This window comes from Antechinus flavipes, chromosome 2 (assembly GCF_016432865.1).
Source record: "Antechinus flavipes isolate AdamAnt ecotype Samford, QLD, Australia chromosome 2, AdamAnt_v2, whole genome shotgun sequence".
NCBI lineage: Eukaryota > Metazoa > Chordata > Mammalia > Dasyuromorphia > Dasyuridae > Antechinus > Antechinus flavipes.
Genome location: NC_067399.1, coordinates 162,750,953 through 162,768,295, shown reverse-complemented (window position 1 = coordinate 162,768,295; position 17,343 = coordinate 162,750,953). Strand labels below are relative to the sequence as shown.

The window sequence follows — 17,343 nt, the reverse complement described above, 5'->3', positions numbered from 1 at the left end:
GATTTTCATGGTGTCATCTCTCTGATTATTAGTGCTTTCTCCCTTTCAATCACTTTACAAGCATTTATTACAAAGTGCCAATCATTGTCCTAATACTGGGGGTACAAAGAAAGGCAAAAATACAGGATTGCCTCCAAAGAGCTCACGTTCTAATGGGGAAGATCATGTGCAAAAATTCTACAGAGGAGTTATATATACATGCTATCTAGAAGGTAATAGAGGAAAAGCATCTGTGGAAGGGAAAAGGCAGGGAAGAGTGATAAAAACAACAAAAACCCTCCAGCAAATGGTTATTTTGACCTAAGTCCTAAAGGAAGCCAGAAAAGCTAGGGAATGAAGGTGATAAGGTGGGGGGGGGTGTCTTCCAAGGGTGAGAGCCAGTCAGTAAAAAGAGCTGGTGCCCAAAAATGAACTATCTACCTTAGCAAAAAGTCTAGTGTCCGCATTGGTAGAGTTGATGAAATGATGCAAAGTGTGAAACTAAATGGGTAGGAAGGGGAAAGTTTTGAAGGGCTTTAAAAACCAGAAGCTTTATATATATACTCACAGGAGTGAGCACAATTTGTTGTGTTAAAGCTGGTAAGCTGTTTGAGGACTGGGATTATTTCATTTTTTTCTTTGTAAGTCTAGGGCAGTCTAGCACAGTAAGTTGCCCATAGCAGATATTTGACCTACTTTTGGGACAACTGAAAGAGACAAAGAAATGAGGAATCACAAGTGGAGGAAAAGCAGACAAGGAAAAAGAGACACAAAAACTTGAAAAGGATTGAGGAGGGGAAATGCAGTATAGGGAGAAGAAGGAAATGGGATGAGAGGAAGAACAACATGGGTTGATTGGGGAAGTATTTGTCACTTCAGATGTTGAGAATGAAGTCTTAGAACTATACAAAAATAAGAGATGATGTTTTATCATGACTAGCAGAATATTATCCTTGACAGAATGATATAACACATTTATTTGGGTGGCAGGAAGGGCACAGTGGCTAGACCATTGGCCCTGGAGTCAGAAGGACCTGAGTTCAAATTCAGCCTCAGACATTTAGTAGCTGTGTGACACTGGGCAAGTCACTTACAACAATTCAGACCCAGCTAGCCAGAGAAACCTTTAGGCATTGAAGTCTTTATCTGGAACTCCTTTGATTCTTCCAGAGCTCCCCATACCTAAATTTTGAGTATTATTTGATTTGGGGTGAAAATCTTTTCATCCCATTAAGTTCTTCTTAATCTGTGCAAATTAACCTAGGAGTTTGACTTAACCAGACTAAAGAGATTAGGTTTTACCTCCAGTTTAGCCTGTATATTGCTTATTTATACATGGTTGTTCACATGTTGTCTCCTTTATTAGATTGTTATTTCTCAAAGAACAGGGACTATCTTTACTTGTCTTTGTATCCCCAGGGATGAATGGCACACACTAGGTGATTAATAATATTTGTTGGCATATACTAGGTGATTAATAATACTTATTGTCACATATTAGGTGATTAATAAATGCTTATTGACTGACTGACTTTCAAACTCTTATCAGTGTTGTACAAAGCTTTATTTAAAGTCTGGATTTAAATCCCAAAGATACTGCTTACTAACTACATAAGTGAATTAACCTTTCTGGTCCTTTTTACTCATATTTAAAAATGAGATGAGGCCAGCTGTCTTCCAAGGTCCCTTCCTTCTAGTCCTAAGTGAATAAATTCATGAATGATGTTCCTCCCTTCTTTGCCTTTGTACTTCTTCATGCGTAGCCTAGTGCTTTGCACACAGCAAGCCCTTTCATAAGACTATGGTGAAGGAACAAAGGTTGAATAAACAAGCAAAATTTTGTAGCTGAGTTTTCTCCTGGGCTGCTCAAGATCATATTTATTGGACTCTGTATGTGCATCTGTATATGCTCTAGTGCCTTCTGTGCTATCATAGTTATGATCCTGTCAGCATTTCCATTAAAAAAAAATCTTGCTTAAGAGATTTTCTGCTTGGCTCTAAGAATTAGCTCTAGTTTGAAATTAATCTCAACAGCAATAATAGTTTTTTGTTGTGTGTATTTTTTTAACCAAGCTAAACAAATATCAACTTGGTACTAAAAAGAAAGAAAGAAAAGGAAGAATACAAGTTTACCAGCTCTAACAAATACTAATTCACTTTTATAGCAATGAAACACACTTAATTATTTAATTTTCCTTGAGTCTTTTAAATCCATAGGCTTTTATTTTAACTAATTAGAAAAACTTTTATAGTCCTGTTGACACAGTACAATTAGTGACTATTTATGGAACATAACTTTTAAAAATAGTGGCCATCTCAGTCAGTCTGGTCCACATTATTATGGTCTCAAGCAACTTCTTCATTACCTTAGTTCATTGCCATTTTTTTGCTATTAGATTTTGCTAGAATTCTTTGGCATAAATCAAAGCAATGAACACACAGAAATAATTTCTAATATATCAGACCATGTAATTCTTTTCATATAGCTTCCTATAGATAATCCCATACTATGGGACAGCAGGCATAATTCCATACTAGCATAACAATCCAAAGACAAACTGGTTGAGGACTAGGATTATAGGATATATACTGAAAGATATTCAGGATGAGAGGTAGGTGATGGAGTTTTTATTTTCTTATTTGCTTAATGAGATATTTTTGGCTTATCATTAAGAGATCCTGGAAGAACAACTGAGGATAAGGGGATCATTAACCATCCTGTTTTTGTAAGTTGTCTCATTTCAAAGTTGAGGAAAGTTAGAATCAGATAGTCTTCATAACAAAAATAATCCAACAAAATATACCCCCTCCTTGGTAACAGTTTACAACTTATTACTGACAAATGCAGACTGTAAAATTAATAAGATGACAAGATTTCTATGCCAGGAAGGAAACACTGACATTCCTTTCCCATCAATCCATCTTTGCTTCACAACACATGGATCCAAACTAGGCTTAGGGGAAAAGAATACGTATAACATTATTCATCAATATTTTAAAAACTCCCTGGGGAGGAAATGCCCAGGTGAAATTCTAGCTATATCATATGTAAAGAGGAAATGATTTTTAGGACATAACCAGAGGGAAATCGCAGGTAATACTCCACTTGCCCATGCTAGCTAAACTGGAATAAAAAACAGGGGACTTGGGTCCTAAAGGAAATACTATACTTCACTCTCCTTCATTACCTCTTCACTTAGCCAGGTTTTGGAGACCTATTGAAACACATATTCAGACCTCCAAATATTTTTCCTTTTCATTGGATCTTGGGGCTTTGCCCACAGTTGTAAATCTTTGCCATGCTTATAACCTTTTACAATTACAATTACAATTAAATACATTCACAAAGAATTTCTCATTTGATTTTCACAAGGATCCTTTGAAGGAATCTAGACAGGTATTCTGTTCATTTCACAGATAAAGAAGCACAGGCCTCAAAGTAAGGAGACTTGTTGGAGGCCATACAGCTGGTTGCAGAACTTCACTTTGACCCCAAACGTTTGGATTTCAAGTAGTGTTCTTTGCACTGGACCAGAGTTCTTCTAGAATACATGAGGAGGAGTGGGTTATTATTCTTTTAAAAGTTGCTGTGTTCTGAGTCATATTTTTAAAATTAACTCACATAATGATTCCTTTCATTCTAACTTGAATTTATTTCTCTGAGACCCTGGACCCTTAAGCTTGTGTTAATTCTCACTATGGATTTAGTTAGCTAGAAGTTCAATCACAATAACAACTCACATTTGTATGGAGCTTTAAGGTCTATAAAGCATTTCTATCACAACATCTCTATAAGATGGGTAGCATAACTGCTATCATTTAAATGGGTATTTAAGATGTTAGATGACTTGCCCATGATCACATAGCTAAGAGAAATATTTTTACATATCGTTTTATTTACAAAACATATGCATGGGTAATTTTGTCAACATTGACCCTTACAAAACCTTCTGTTCCAAATTTTCCCCTCCTTTCCCCCATTCCCACTCCTAGTTGGCACATAGTCCAATACATGTTAAATTATATGTTAGATCCAATGTATGTACACATATTTATACAGTTATCTTGTTGCACAAGAAAAATCAGATCTAGAAAGAAAAAAAAAACTGAGAAGGTAAGCAAAAATGCAAGCAAACAATAACAGAAAGAGTGGAAATGCTATGTTATAGTCCACACTCAGTTCCCATAGTCCTTTCTCTGGGTGTAGATGGCTCTCTTCATTACTGGACAAGTGGAACTGTTTTGAATCAACTCATTGTTGAAGAGAGCCATGTCCATCAGAATTGGATCGTCATCCAATCATCATATAGTCTTGATGTTGCCATGTTGTTGCCTGGTTCTGCTCATTTCAACTAAAAGAAATCTTTACTGGGATTTGAACCTGCATCCCCTGAGCTCAATTTCATCACTCTTCCTACTATACAATTTCTAATTTGGGGATAGAAATGAATAACAAAATGACTTTCTTGAGGATAAAGTTCAAGTTAAGGTACATCTAAATTTTCAAGAAATGCCACCTAGAACCATTGCGTATTAGATCTGGAAGGATCACAACAGCATAGAACTGGAGTTGGAAGGGAACTCAGAAGACATCTACTCCAATGCCCTTGTATTACATGAGGAAACCAAGTCTCTGGTATTTGTGAATAATAGAGCCTAAGCAACACAATAGGCAGTTGTTCAATTGTTTTCATATTCAACTCTTCATGATACCATTTGGGGTTTTCTTGGTAGAAATACTGGAGTGATTTTCCATTTTCTTCTTCCACTCAATTTTATAGATGAGAAAACTGAGGCAAACAAGATGAATGGCTTGCCCATAGTCACATAGTTAGTAAATGTCTGAGACCAGATTTGAGCTTAGGAAAATGAATCTTTCTAATTCCAGACCCCTGTGCTCTAACTCTTGCACTAATTGGTTGTCCACAATAGGCAGAGCCCAAACCAAAAAATGCTCTTGGGTTCCTTGTGACTGCAGTTTTCTCAAGAGCCATGCAAGTTTGTTGTAGAAGGGGAAAAAAAGGATAGGGAGAGAAGAAAGGTTGTACTTCCCTATCCTATGAATTTACTGGTTACTATGGGGACAGGGTCATGAATCCAATCTGCCTGTAGTCCAAGACCACTGAGAGTATCTCTGTTCTCTGCCAGGGAAATGTCGCTCAAACATATGCCACTAGCCACAAGATAACTGGGGGTGTGGTGTGGTTGGATCAGTACCAAAAGATGGATATATGCTATTTTATTTTGGTTCACTTGATTTTGATTTTGATTTTAATAATAGCTTTTTATTTTCAAAATACATGCAAAGATAGTTTTCAATATTTACCCTTAAAAATCTTGTGTTCCAAATGTTTTCTCCTTCCCTTCCCCTCACTGTCTCTCCTAGGTAGCAAGTAATCCAATATATGTTAAAAATGTGCAATTCTTCTATACATATTTGATAGATACATTTTTAAAAGCCCAACTTTAAAAAGAAACAGTGAGTCAAAATTCAGCTCAGGTCCTACCAGTGGTGAGTTGGTAGGACCAATTCTGCATACAAAGATTTTCATTTTTTATCAGATCAACATCAAGACATCTTCTAGTTTGCTCCCTGGTGACCTGAAGGCAGTGATGTGCAGTGTTTTACAAATGACTTTCCTGAAAGAAAGGAAAAAAAGTACAAATGAAACACTAAATTTAATCTGGATTGTAAACATTTTCTCCATCACTTTCTTAAGCCTAGACAAGCCACAAAACAATATATAAAACCTTGATTTGTTGCTTTTGCCAAGCTGAAAACTTAACAAGAACATCTGCTGGTTAGATCAGGCATCAACACACCTCTGCCCATGGTCCTGAAAATAGGTATTTTTCTTCCATCAATCAACAAGCAATTCTCCAGAGAGTCTCCAGAGGTATTACATACCAGGTTTGTGTTAGGTTTGGGGGATACAAAGACAAAATACACATAGGACTGATTTTAGTCAGGTAGACCTTTGTATATGTCCTAAATCAGGAATTTTAAAGGGTTTTAAGAGAGAAAGGATAATCTATAAATTTGATCAGAAAAAAGAAAATTCCATTTTCACCAAGCTCTAATGAAAATTTAGCAATTACTCAGTCATTTAAAAACATGATACAAGGAGTCAATAGGTTTTGGCAGATCACTAAAGACAAAAAAATTCAGAATCCCTGTCCTAGATATGCAAGTTAATTGCTGGGAATATGGGCATTTCCCATTCTCATGAGATGGATATTAAAATATTGTGTTAATTTCAAGTTCTACATCATACTCTCTTTTAAAAGAAGATAAAGTTGTTTTTAAATTTTCAAATTCTCTATAGAAGATTTTTAATGTTATATTTAGTGTACCATTTCCAAAGCACTATCATGTCAGAAAGGTCATGACTATTGGCTAAATGCAATGATCTTTAGACATTTACAGATGTCCCTAATGATTTCTCAAAACAACTGGTGCAGGTCTGAAAAGTTGATATGATTTGTCTGACAAATACCAAATCTAAATGAAGCTGGGTATTCCTTCATATATGGGTTCAAATAGATAGTCTCTGAGAGTTCTTCTAATTCTCAAATTCTGCAATTCTGGGATTTTGCAAATTGATTGGAAATAGAAAGTAAGGAGAATGAAAGGAATTGTTTAACCCAAATGTTCTTAAGTTAGATTCACAAACCCCCTTGGGGTTTATCAACTTAGATGAGGAAAGAAAATTACATATTTATCTTAACTGACCTCTAGCTGAGATTTAATATGCCCTCCAATTACTTAAAAACATTTTTTTCCATAAGAAAGGATCCATAGATTTCATTATACTTCTAAAGAAATCCAGGGTACACAAAAAGCTTAAGAATCCCTGGCTCAATATGACCTCTTCTTCTGAGATAGGAAGATATTTAATATGTAGATAGGAATTCTGGAAGTTTACCTGAGGCATTTCTTAAATATTCAAGATTCTCTAATTCGCCCTTAAATCTCAACCTTGGCCCTAGAATGCTATTGAAACAAAAGGCTTTGAGAGTAGCGAGGAAGAAAATGACAGATCTTTAGCACAGTACTGAACATTTCTGCCCTCTATTTTAGAGACTCCAATTGCTCATTCTTGCCTCTAGGATATGGATTTTCATATTTTTTGTATGTTACACACATGTAAATCTCTCTCAGAATCATGTTTTTTTTTTAAATACATAAGATCAAATTTATAAGATTACAAAAGAAAAGAACTCTTGAAATATGGTTATCAAAAAATTTAATTATCACATCAGGAAGTAGCAATCATGCTATCAAACAAAGCAAAAATAAACATTCAAAAAAATAGAGTTAAATAAGAAAAGTATACTATGCTAAAAGAAACCAAAGACAAATCAATATCAGTAATAAAATTCTATATTCCAAATGTCTTAGCATCCAAATTCATAAAGGAAACATTATCTGAGTTTCAGGAAGACAGACAGTAACACAATAGTCAGAGAAGACTTTAATATCCCTCTATCAGTTTTGGAAAAGTTTAACAGAAATACTAGCAAAAATATGTAACTAAACACATTTCTAAAAATATTTGATTTAAAAGACTTATGACCTCTTCTAAAAGGGAAAGCAAAAGAATATCTATCTATCGTTATTACATATATAAACATATGTACACATATATATACACTATACACATAAATACACTATATGGAACTTATACACAAATTGACTGTACTAAGGCATAAAGACATTGCAAACAAATCTAAAAAGTCAGAAATAGTCAATATTTTTTTTTACAGACTAAAATGCAATACAAATAGAAGAAAGTGGATCAGGAACCACAAGCAAAAGATACAGATTAAAATGTAGATCTAACAATGAAATTCTAAATAATGAGTAGATCAAAGAACAAATTATAGAAACAATAACTATGTAAAACAAAATGATGATAAAAAATATCAAAATTTTGGGGATACAGCTGAAGTAGTATGGGGGTGAGTGTAGAGGGATATCATGTCCTTATAATCATATGTCAATAAACTACAAAAAGAGAATTAGTTTACTTAATATGAATTTAAGAATTAAAAGAATAAACAAATAAGCCTAGAAAAGCACAAAAAAGGAGATATTTAAAAAATCAGAGGGGAAATAGATAAATTGAAAAAAACATAGAAATGATAAAACTAAAATCTGATTCTTTGAAAAAACTAATAAAATCGACAAATCCTTAGTTAATCTGACTAAAAAGAAGAGAACAAAAAAATCAATAAAGTAACATATGAAAAAGGTAAAAATCACAGCAAAATCTGAAGAAAAAAAATGATCAGAATGTATTATGCAATAGTTACATGCTTAAAAAAAAACAGCAACTGAAAATATAAAAGAAATAGAGGACTTTCTTGAAAACTATAAAATAATCTAATTAACAAAAGATTAATTAGAGATCTTAAATAACTTCATCTCAGAAAAAGAAAGGAGTCTGGCTGTAAAATAAAAACCAAAATAAAAATACTTTTGGAATTGATGGAGTCAAAAGAGAATTCTATTAAAAGTTTAATGAGCAACCAATATACATATTTTGCAATGCTCAAAAATTGAGAAGGAAAGAACCCTACCAAAATCCTTTTATGAGATAAATACAATCCAGATACCTAAAAAGATAAAAGACTATGGACTAATGATATTAATGAACAATGATTCAAAAACTTTATTCAAAATTTTGTCAGACTACACTGATCTATTATGATCAAGGTATGTTTATACCATGAATATAACTATTACATTAGTACATTAGAAAAACAATCAAAGTAATTAATCATATTAAAAATCAAAATATCTAAAACCATTTATGATCATTTTAATAGATTTAACAAAGTACAACACTTTTTTTATGCTGAAAATACTGCAAAGGAAAGGCATTGAGGGACTTTTTCTTATCACAAAAAGCATTTATTTAAAGCCAAAATCAAGTTTTATATTCAATGAAGATACATTTGAACCTTTCCCAATAAATATAAGAGTGAAGCAAGGAAGCTTATATAGTTCAGAAAATGTAACAATATTAATAAGACAAGAGAAAGGAATTAAAGGACTAATGGTAGGTAAAGAGCAGATAAAATTATCTCTGTTTACTTATAATATGATGGTTTACTTAGAAAATCCCAGGAAATCAGTAAATATATTTATTAATACAATTACTAGATTCAATAAAGTTGCAAGCTACAAAATAAGTTCTCAAAATTCAGCAATATTTCAGGGGTAGGCTAAGTTAATATCATAAAAATGTCAATTCTACCTAAATTAATTTACTTATTTAGTGCCATATCAATCAAACTACCAAAAATTATTTTGTAGAGCTAGAAAAAATAATAACAAAATTCACTTGGAAGAACAAAAGGTCAAGAATATTAAAGAAATTTAATGAAAAAAAGCAAAGGAAATTGGCTAGCTATACCAGATTTAAAATTATATTATATTAAATACATTAATATTTATAATTAATATTAATAATTAATAAATAAATATATTAAAATATATTATATTATAAAGCAGCAATCATCCAAACTACTTAATATTAGCTAAGAAACAAACTGGTGGATCAGTGGAATAGATTAGGTAGATTAGTAGTAAATGACTATAGTAATCTATTATTTTTATAAATGCAAAGATTCCAATTTCTGGAATAAGAATTCACCATTTGACAAAAAAATGCCAGGAAAACTAGAAAAGAGTATGGCAGAAAGTAGGGATAGACTAACATTTCATACTATATGCAAAGAAAAGATCAAAATGGTTGTATGATTTAGACAAAAAAGGTGAAATCATAAGCAAATTAGGAGAGCAAGGAATAGTTTACTTGTCAGATCTTTGAAGTAGGAAAGAATTTATGTTCAAATAAGAGTTAGAGAAAATTAAGAAATGTAAAATGCATAATTGTGATTGCATTAAATTTAAAAAGATTTTACATAAACAAACACAACACAACTAAGATTAGAAATAAAATAGAAAGATGGGAAACAATTTTTATACCCAGTGTTTCTGAAAAAAGGCATCATTTCTCAAATATATAGAAAATGGAGTCAAATTTATAAGAATACATGTCATTGATATATGGTCAAAAGATATGAATAGGCAGTTTTCAGATGAAGAAATTAAAGCTATCTATAGTCATATGAAAAAATGCTCTAAATCACTAGTGATTAGAGAAACACAAATCAAAACAACTCTGAAGTATCTCCTCACAGTAATCAGATTGGCTATTATGAATGAAAATGTAATAGAATATTATTGTGCTATATAAAATGATGAGCAAGTGGATTTCAGAAAAACCTGGAAAGATTTACATGAACTAATGCTGAGTAAAGTAAACAGAACCAGAAGAACATTATACACAATAATAACAACATTATGTGGATGATCAACTTTCATAGATTTTGTTCTTCTCAGAAATAAAATGATCCAAGACAATTCCAAAAGATTCATGATAGAAAATGTTATCCACATCCAGAGAAAGAACTACAAAATCTGAATGTATATTGAAGAATACTATTTTCACTTTTTGGTTGTTTTTTCTTTCGCATCGTTTCCTTCTTTTGTTCTGATTCTTCTTTCACAACATAACTAATGTGAAAATATGTTTAGATTGACTATCATCTTGGGAAAAGGGGAGGGGATAAAGGGAAATAAAAGGACAAAAAAAAAAGAAAATCAAAATATTTTAAAAGTAAATGCTGAAATCTAATAAATAATTTTTAAAAAGACTTAGATGAATTGACTTTGAGGAAAGTGAGCAGAACCAAAACATCCTACACAGTAGCAGCAATATCGTATGATAATTAATTATGATAGACTTAGTTATTCTCAACAATACAATGATCAAGGACAATTCCAGACACTTTAGAGATCTTGATTAAATAATAACACAATTCATTTTGACAAATAAAAAAATCTAGAATATCAAAGTAAATGATGAAAAGAAACAGGTATAAGGGGGGAATATACATATCCAAACCTCAAATTATATTCTAAACCAATAGTCATCAAAACCATCTGATATTGGTTAAAGGACAGAGAAATAGTTCAAAGGAATTGACTAAACAAGGGAAATTCCAAAACCAATACAACTCAATAATCAGTGTTTGATAAAGTTGAAAATATAAGTTACCTGAGGAAAAGCTCCCTATTTGATAAAACTGCTTTCCACTTTCCCTGGCAGTTTTTAATCAAATAAGGAGTTTTTCCCTGGGTAATGAGAGTAACACATCAAAAAAAAATCAAAAGTAAATGTGAGAAAATTATAAAGATCACATGGAACTTGAATAGAGAGATATGAGAAGACACCTTCAATCTATACCTTCATGGAGATGAAAGGTCCACAGGTATTACATTTGCATTTTGGGGGTATTTTTCAGTGTATTGATCAGTTGTGTTGACTTTTGTTTCCTCTTTTTTAAAAAAAAATAGTCATATGTTATAGTTCTCTGTGAGTCAGGAAAGGAAAAATACTTGAAATATTATGATGAAGTAAGAAACAGAAAATATTAAAACATTTAAATTTTTTAAAGTTTCAGATGTCAAATAAGAATCCTTACTTAAGAGTAAGCTTAAACTCTTGTGGCTTAAACATCCAATTCGATACTAGCATTAGGATCAAGAAAGACTGGTCCAAATATTTGCCCTAGTATTGTGGAACTCACAAATCTTATGGTCTACAATAGACTGAGATCCCTTATAAAGTCGGAATACAGCATATCTTGAACCCTCCAAAAATCTAGCTGTATCTTGGGCTCTCTGGGTGACTGTGATCTCAAATGCATACTTTGCCCTCTCTTTGCCTTGTTCCCTTTTCATGGGCTTTGTGTTGAAAGTTAAGTGCTTTCCTTTGCATGAGATATGATGCACCCATACGGTATACAATTTATTCTTTTTTTTTTTCTTTATTGGCTGTCTTGCTTTTTCTGTGGAAATTTTTAACTCTCGCCCATCACTGAAACAGATATTACTTGTGCAATTCTAGGCAAATAATTGGGCATTTCTGAGTCAGTTTTCTTCCCTGAAAAAATGGGGACAGCAATACTGATAACATTTCTTTAAGGATTAGTTTAAAATAAAAAGTGATAACTATCTAAATCCTTATGTTAATCAAAACTATCTTTTTGTTTAAATTATTTCTTCTTTCACAACTTCTCTTTTGTTCTCTTTCCATTCCCTGTTATAGCCACTACTGCAGTTCAGACTATTAAAAGTCATCCTTGTTAAATTACAATAATCTCTTAACTGGCTTTCTAGGTTCTAATATCTCCTTGCTTCAATTCATCCTATATCCCATTGCCAGATAAAGTCTGCCCTGAAATCTAAAATGGACCCATCCACCCTTGCTTTGGAACCAAGGTTTGCAAGGAGAGCATGAATCTCAAAGCACAAGAAAGGGAAGCTACCACTAATAGCTGTTAATAATAATAGCTAATATTTACATAGTACTATAAAATGTGTAAAGTAGTTCACATAGATTATCTCATATGATCCTTATATCAATCTTGTGAACTAGGTTTTAATGTTCTCATTTTTTCAGATTAGGAAAGATTCAGAGAGGTTAACACACCGTGTGCCCAGAGTCACACAGTGAAGAAAATTAATTTTAATTCTGTATCATTTGATTGTTAATATTAGTTTGTAATATTCTCTTTTCTGTCAAGTTCATTCTAGCTGAGCAATATGAAAGCAAAACTTTCCACCCCCTCTCAAGACCTGGGCAGGGAAATTCAACTTTGTTTTCCCTCTAAACAGAAGCCAAACTGAATTAGTCAATACTACTTAGAAAGTTTCATGTGTCCTTGTTCACTTCATTACCTGTGCTACAAAGGAGAAACCCACCCAGAGAGATGCTAATCAGGCTGATTTTCCTCATCCAAATTGCTGCTGGCTGCTGAATCTCGAGACTAGACCATATTCTCATATATTATGTTCCAAATCTTATAACAAAAAGATGTCTAAATATGAGCCAACGACCTTCTCTCAAAAAGAATGTGATAATATGCTCCACTACAAAATAAAAATAATCCCCTAAAATTTATTGTGGGGATTTACATTTTTAAATAAATATTTTGAAGAATAATGGTAACAAGTACCACTTCCTGGGCCATATGATTTTTCTTGGCAGGCAAGTTAGCCTAGTTGAAACAGCAAGGTATTCTGAAGGAGAGACTGGAAGCAAGAAATTCCAAGAGAACTAGCATCATCCATTGACTGCCATGTCCCCTCAGACACAAATAAAAACAGCTCAGGAAACCCAAAAACCTTGGGAATAGCAAATCTTCTAGAAAATTGCCCACCATCCTGGGATGTGACCTCTACGGAGTTACAGCCTGGCAACTTCTGCTGGTGTTCCAATCCCAGCTTTTGACATAAATGAAATTTTTTTGTCACCAAATTCCCTAGCTTTGTCCAGTGGTTCAACATCAGAAATTTATGTGGTCTTCTCAGTAGAAATGACATTAAATAAGAAACATAAATTATCTGCTTTGCTACTACACAAGGACCATGGCATCCTTCCACCTGATTAGCAACTGAAACCTTCCCTTTGGGTGGTAGCCTCCAATGAAATATGATTCTTGGGGAGCAAAGACTTCCAGTTCTAGTTTTATTCCTAGGCCTTAGCACAGTGATTTGCATGTTAGGCACTTAATAAAAACTTCATTCATTTATTTAGCACAGATGTAGAGGGGAAAGAGGAGCAACGCAGTAGAAGAAATACAGTCTTTGGACTTACACAGTGTGGCTGTAGACTTTTAACTATGTAGGTTTCCAATGGACATATCCTCACTTTCCCTAGGCCTCATCTGTAAAATGAGGGGTCTGTACTGCAGGACCTCTGGGGTCTCTTTCAGCTCCAGATCTACATTCCTACAGTCTTAAGTCAGCTAGCCATTTTGCAGGAAATTTCATTATAAGGAAACCACAGGCTTTTAGACACGAAGTGACTTGCCAGAAGTTATAGTGGCAGTAAAATTTAAACTCAAGAACTTTGACTTTAGCTTTTTTTTAAAATAATAACTTTTTATTTTCAAAATATATGCAAAGATAGTTTTCAACATTCACCCTTGCAAAACTTTGTGTTCTACAATTTTTCCCTTCCTTCCCCCACCTCCTCCCTTAGACAGCAAGTAATCTAATATATGTTAAACATATTTCTACATTTATCATGTTTAGCTTAGTTATAATCACATTTATTTCAACATCTACTGGAAACAGTATACATTAGGGGTTTCTAATATCTGAGGCTCCTCTTGGTAGCACAAAGTAGCATTAGTACTTTGTGCTATTTATCAGTTTGTCTCTAATAAAGTCCCTATCATATTCAAGACACTGTTCCCTGTCAATTAACTGCTTCAGAAGAACATGAAATTGGAGGCCCAGGATGGAAACATCAACCCCATCATTTACTACCTCTGTAACTGTGACTTCTCCATTTGTTCCTCAGTTTCCTTATCTGGAAAATCAACAGATTGAAATCAGATCCCTTTCAGTTCTAAATAGTTGATCCTAAGATCATGTTACTTTAGGAGGAATATTGTCATCAGGTTTTAAAAGCTATGGTCTTTACAAGTGAATTCTAAATGAAGATTAAAAATAAGGAACCAACAACATAAGGCATTATTCCTAAAAGGTAAAGTTCACATTTGTACAGTATAATGGATTTTTACATGTGTTATCTCATTTAAGCCTCGCAGCAATCCTGAGCAAATGTTATCCAGATAAGGATTCTGAGGTTCAAGGATATTAAATGATGAGCCCAAGGCTTGACACCAGAGAAGAAACAAGATCTGGGCCTTAAATTGAGGCTGCCCATTATTCTTTCCAGATTCAACTAAGGGAACAAAAAAATAAAGCACAGAAAGCTGGGAAAGAAACCTCCTTAAGATGATTTAACACTGGATATATCAAAGGTAGTCTTCATAAAAGAACAGACCATTTCAAACAATAAGTTATCATTTCAGCGTATTCATAAGCAATCCAGGGCCATCTCCATCTGTCCTGATCTGTATCTGGCCAGCGGACCTCGATGGCTCTGGAGGGAAGGTGAGTCAGGTGACTTTGCCCAGCTCTCCCTCCCAAAAATCCAATTCACTTGCATGTCACAGCATCACCTCCTTGATATCATGGTCCCCTTCAAGAAAGAAGGACAAACAACAACATTATCATCTATTATAAAGAGAACCTAATGAAATCATGACAGCGAGGCGCTGTGTATGCTGCCTGCTTGCCACAGGCCTAGAGAAGCTGAACAGATGGGCAGTTGCATGTTATCCTGCCTCCCCCTACACTTAGCCTTCAAGAAAAGCCTCAGGGTAGAAATTGAACAGCCGGTTAAGTGTGACATTTAAAGACAAGTAGCACTGACTCTTAAGAGACAAAATGTTAGCAAATATTAAAGAGACCTAGGAGAGATTGTTTTGCTCCAAATAGAATTCACCAGTAACCATGTGCCTTAAGAGTCCATGCAGAGGAAAATAAACGTATGGAAAATTAATTGCTGAACAAAATGTCTTGCTCCCCAACACCCTGGACCATAAACTTGGAAGTAATTTATTTCCCTCCTGAGCTTTCTTAAAAATCAAAAATGGGAACACCAAATTGGCAGTAAACCTATCCTAAGCCTTTGTCTATTTGAATCAAGACTCTTCTCTAAGGGTCACAGATATGTAATGAGAGAAATAAAACTGTTCTCTCTTTTGCTTGGGGAAAGGTGAAGGTTAGGGTCTTTTAAAGATGATGTAATTGATAAGATCTGGTTATCTATATGTGAAGTTAATTTTTAAAGAACACTTAATTTCTAAGACTGAAGTTGGAAAAATAGGATGAAAAATATTCAATGAGATATAGCTCATCTGTTCATTCCCCTTGCATAAACACACACAGACACACACACACACACACACACACACACACAACAAATAGAAGGTTCTTGCTTCTAATCTTTACTAAGCCAAATAGCAAGTTATCTGGTACTGATGCTAAAGGAGGCATCTGACAAATACAGGCCCTTTGACATATTCCAAGAATAAATCTATCGAGCTATTCCATGGAATGATAAAATGCTAAAGAGGAAAGAAAACAAAGCTAGATTTAGTCTAATCTCCACATTTTGCAGATGAGGAAGTTAGAGCCCAAGGAGGTTAATGGATTTACCGAAAAATACCAGATGGAGAAGGTTGTATTTCATCTTAAATGTAGTAGTCATTAAAGTTATTTGGCTTTTAAAAAAAAATTAGTAGGGAAAATAGAGGGAGAAAGAGGAGAAATGATCAGACCTATATGTTAGGAGACTGATTATATGAAGGATGGTTGGGAAAAGCAAAAATTGGAGGCAAGGAGAACGATTAATGGTTTATCCCAATAGTGGGCATTAGGGATAATAAAGGCCTGAACTATTTATAAGAGAGATGATATGGAATGGACAAGGGATAATATAAGAACACAATCAGGAGAACCTAGCAATTGATTGACAGGATATGGCAGTTTGACATTAATAGTAAAGTGGCAACAAGACTTAGTGGACTTGAAGTCAGGAGGACCTAGTTTAAAGTTCTGCACCTAGAAAAATATTAGCTCCATGGCCTGGGCAGTCACTTAGCATTGCAAGTATCCCAAGTAACTCTTTTAAGATTATGAGTTGCAAACCACTTGCCATTCTGCATTAATAGAAGGAATTTCCTCCCAACATAATTAAATCACAGGTCCAGACCATCTCCCCATCCCCAAAAGGAACATATTAATATGTTAATTAATAATATAAACATTGATTTGATCACACTTCTTACAAAAGTTGAAAGTATTCTTTGGTTTTCGCAACTTTGCAAAGTGGTTTCTCCACTAAAAAATAATTGTAGAGAAAGAAGTCTAAGCTATCAATAAGCAAACAAATCACCAATAGAGAAAGGCAAATTAAAGTAATTCAGAGGATCCATTTCATGTTTAACAGACTAGCAAAAAACCCAAAACAACAACTCTAAGGTTGTTATTAACCATCACCATATTGAGAAAAACAAAAAAAAATGACAATTGTTGGAGGTGCTAAAGGGAAACAGGCACACTAATGCACTGTTGATGAAGCTATATTGGCCCAGCCATTCTAGAAAACAATTTGAAACTATGCCCTTAATTGTCATTAAATTTTGCATGCTTTTAACCTCACTAATCAACTATTTAGTCTATATCCCAAACACATGGGGGTGGGAAGAGGAAAAAGACAATGAGATACAAAAATAATTATAGTTTTTTTATTGCACTATCACAATCTTATTAGTACTGGAGCCCACACAAGTCAGTGTTTCTCCAAGGTCACAAAGCAAAACTGAGATTAGAACCCCACTCCCCTATAGCCCAAATCCAAGAGT

The 17,343-nt window shown here is 33.8% G+C and overlaps 1 long non-coding RNA gene across 1 annotated transcript in view; it reads right to left on the bottom strand.

The window, feature by feature from the left end:
- Positions 1–4,841: 4,841 nt before the first annotated feature.
- Positions 4,842–17,343, bottom strand: part of LOC127548471 (uncharacterized) — a 34,901-nt gene continuing 22,399 nt past the window's right edge. Inside the window, exon 4 of the long non-coding RNA XR_007950392.1 lies at positions 4,842–5,619. This is a non-coding gene — a long non-coding RNA (uncharacterized LOC127548471). The remainder of the gene's footprint in view (positions 5,620–17,343) is intronic.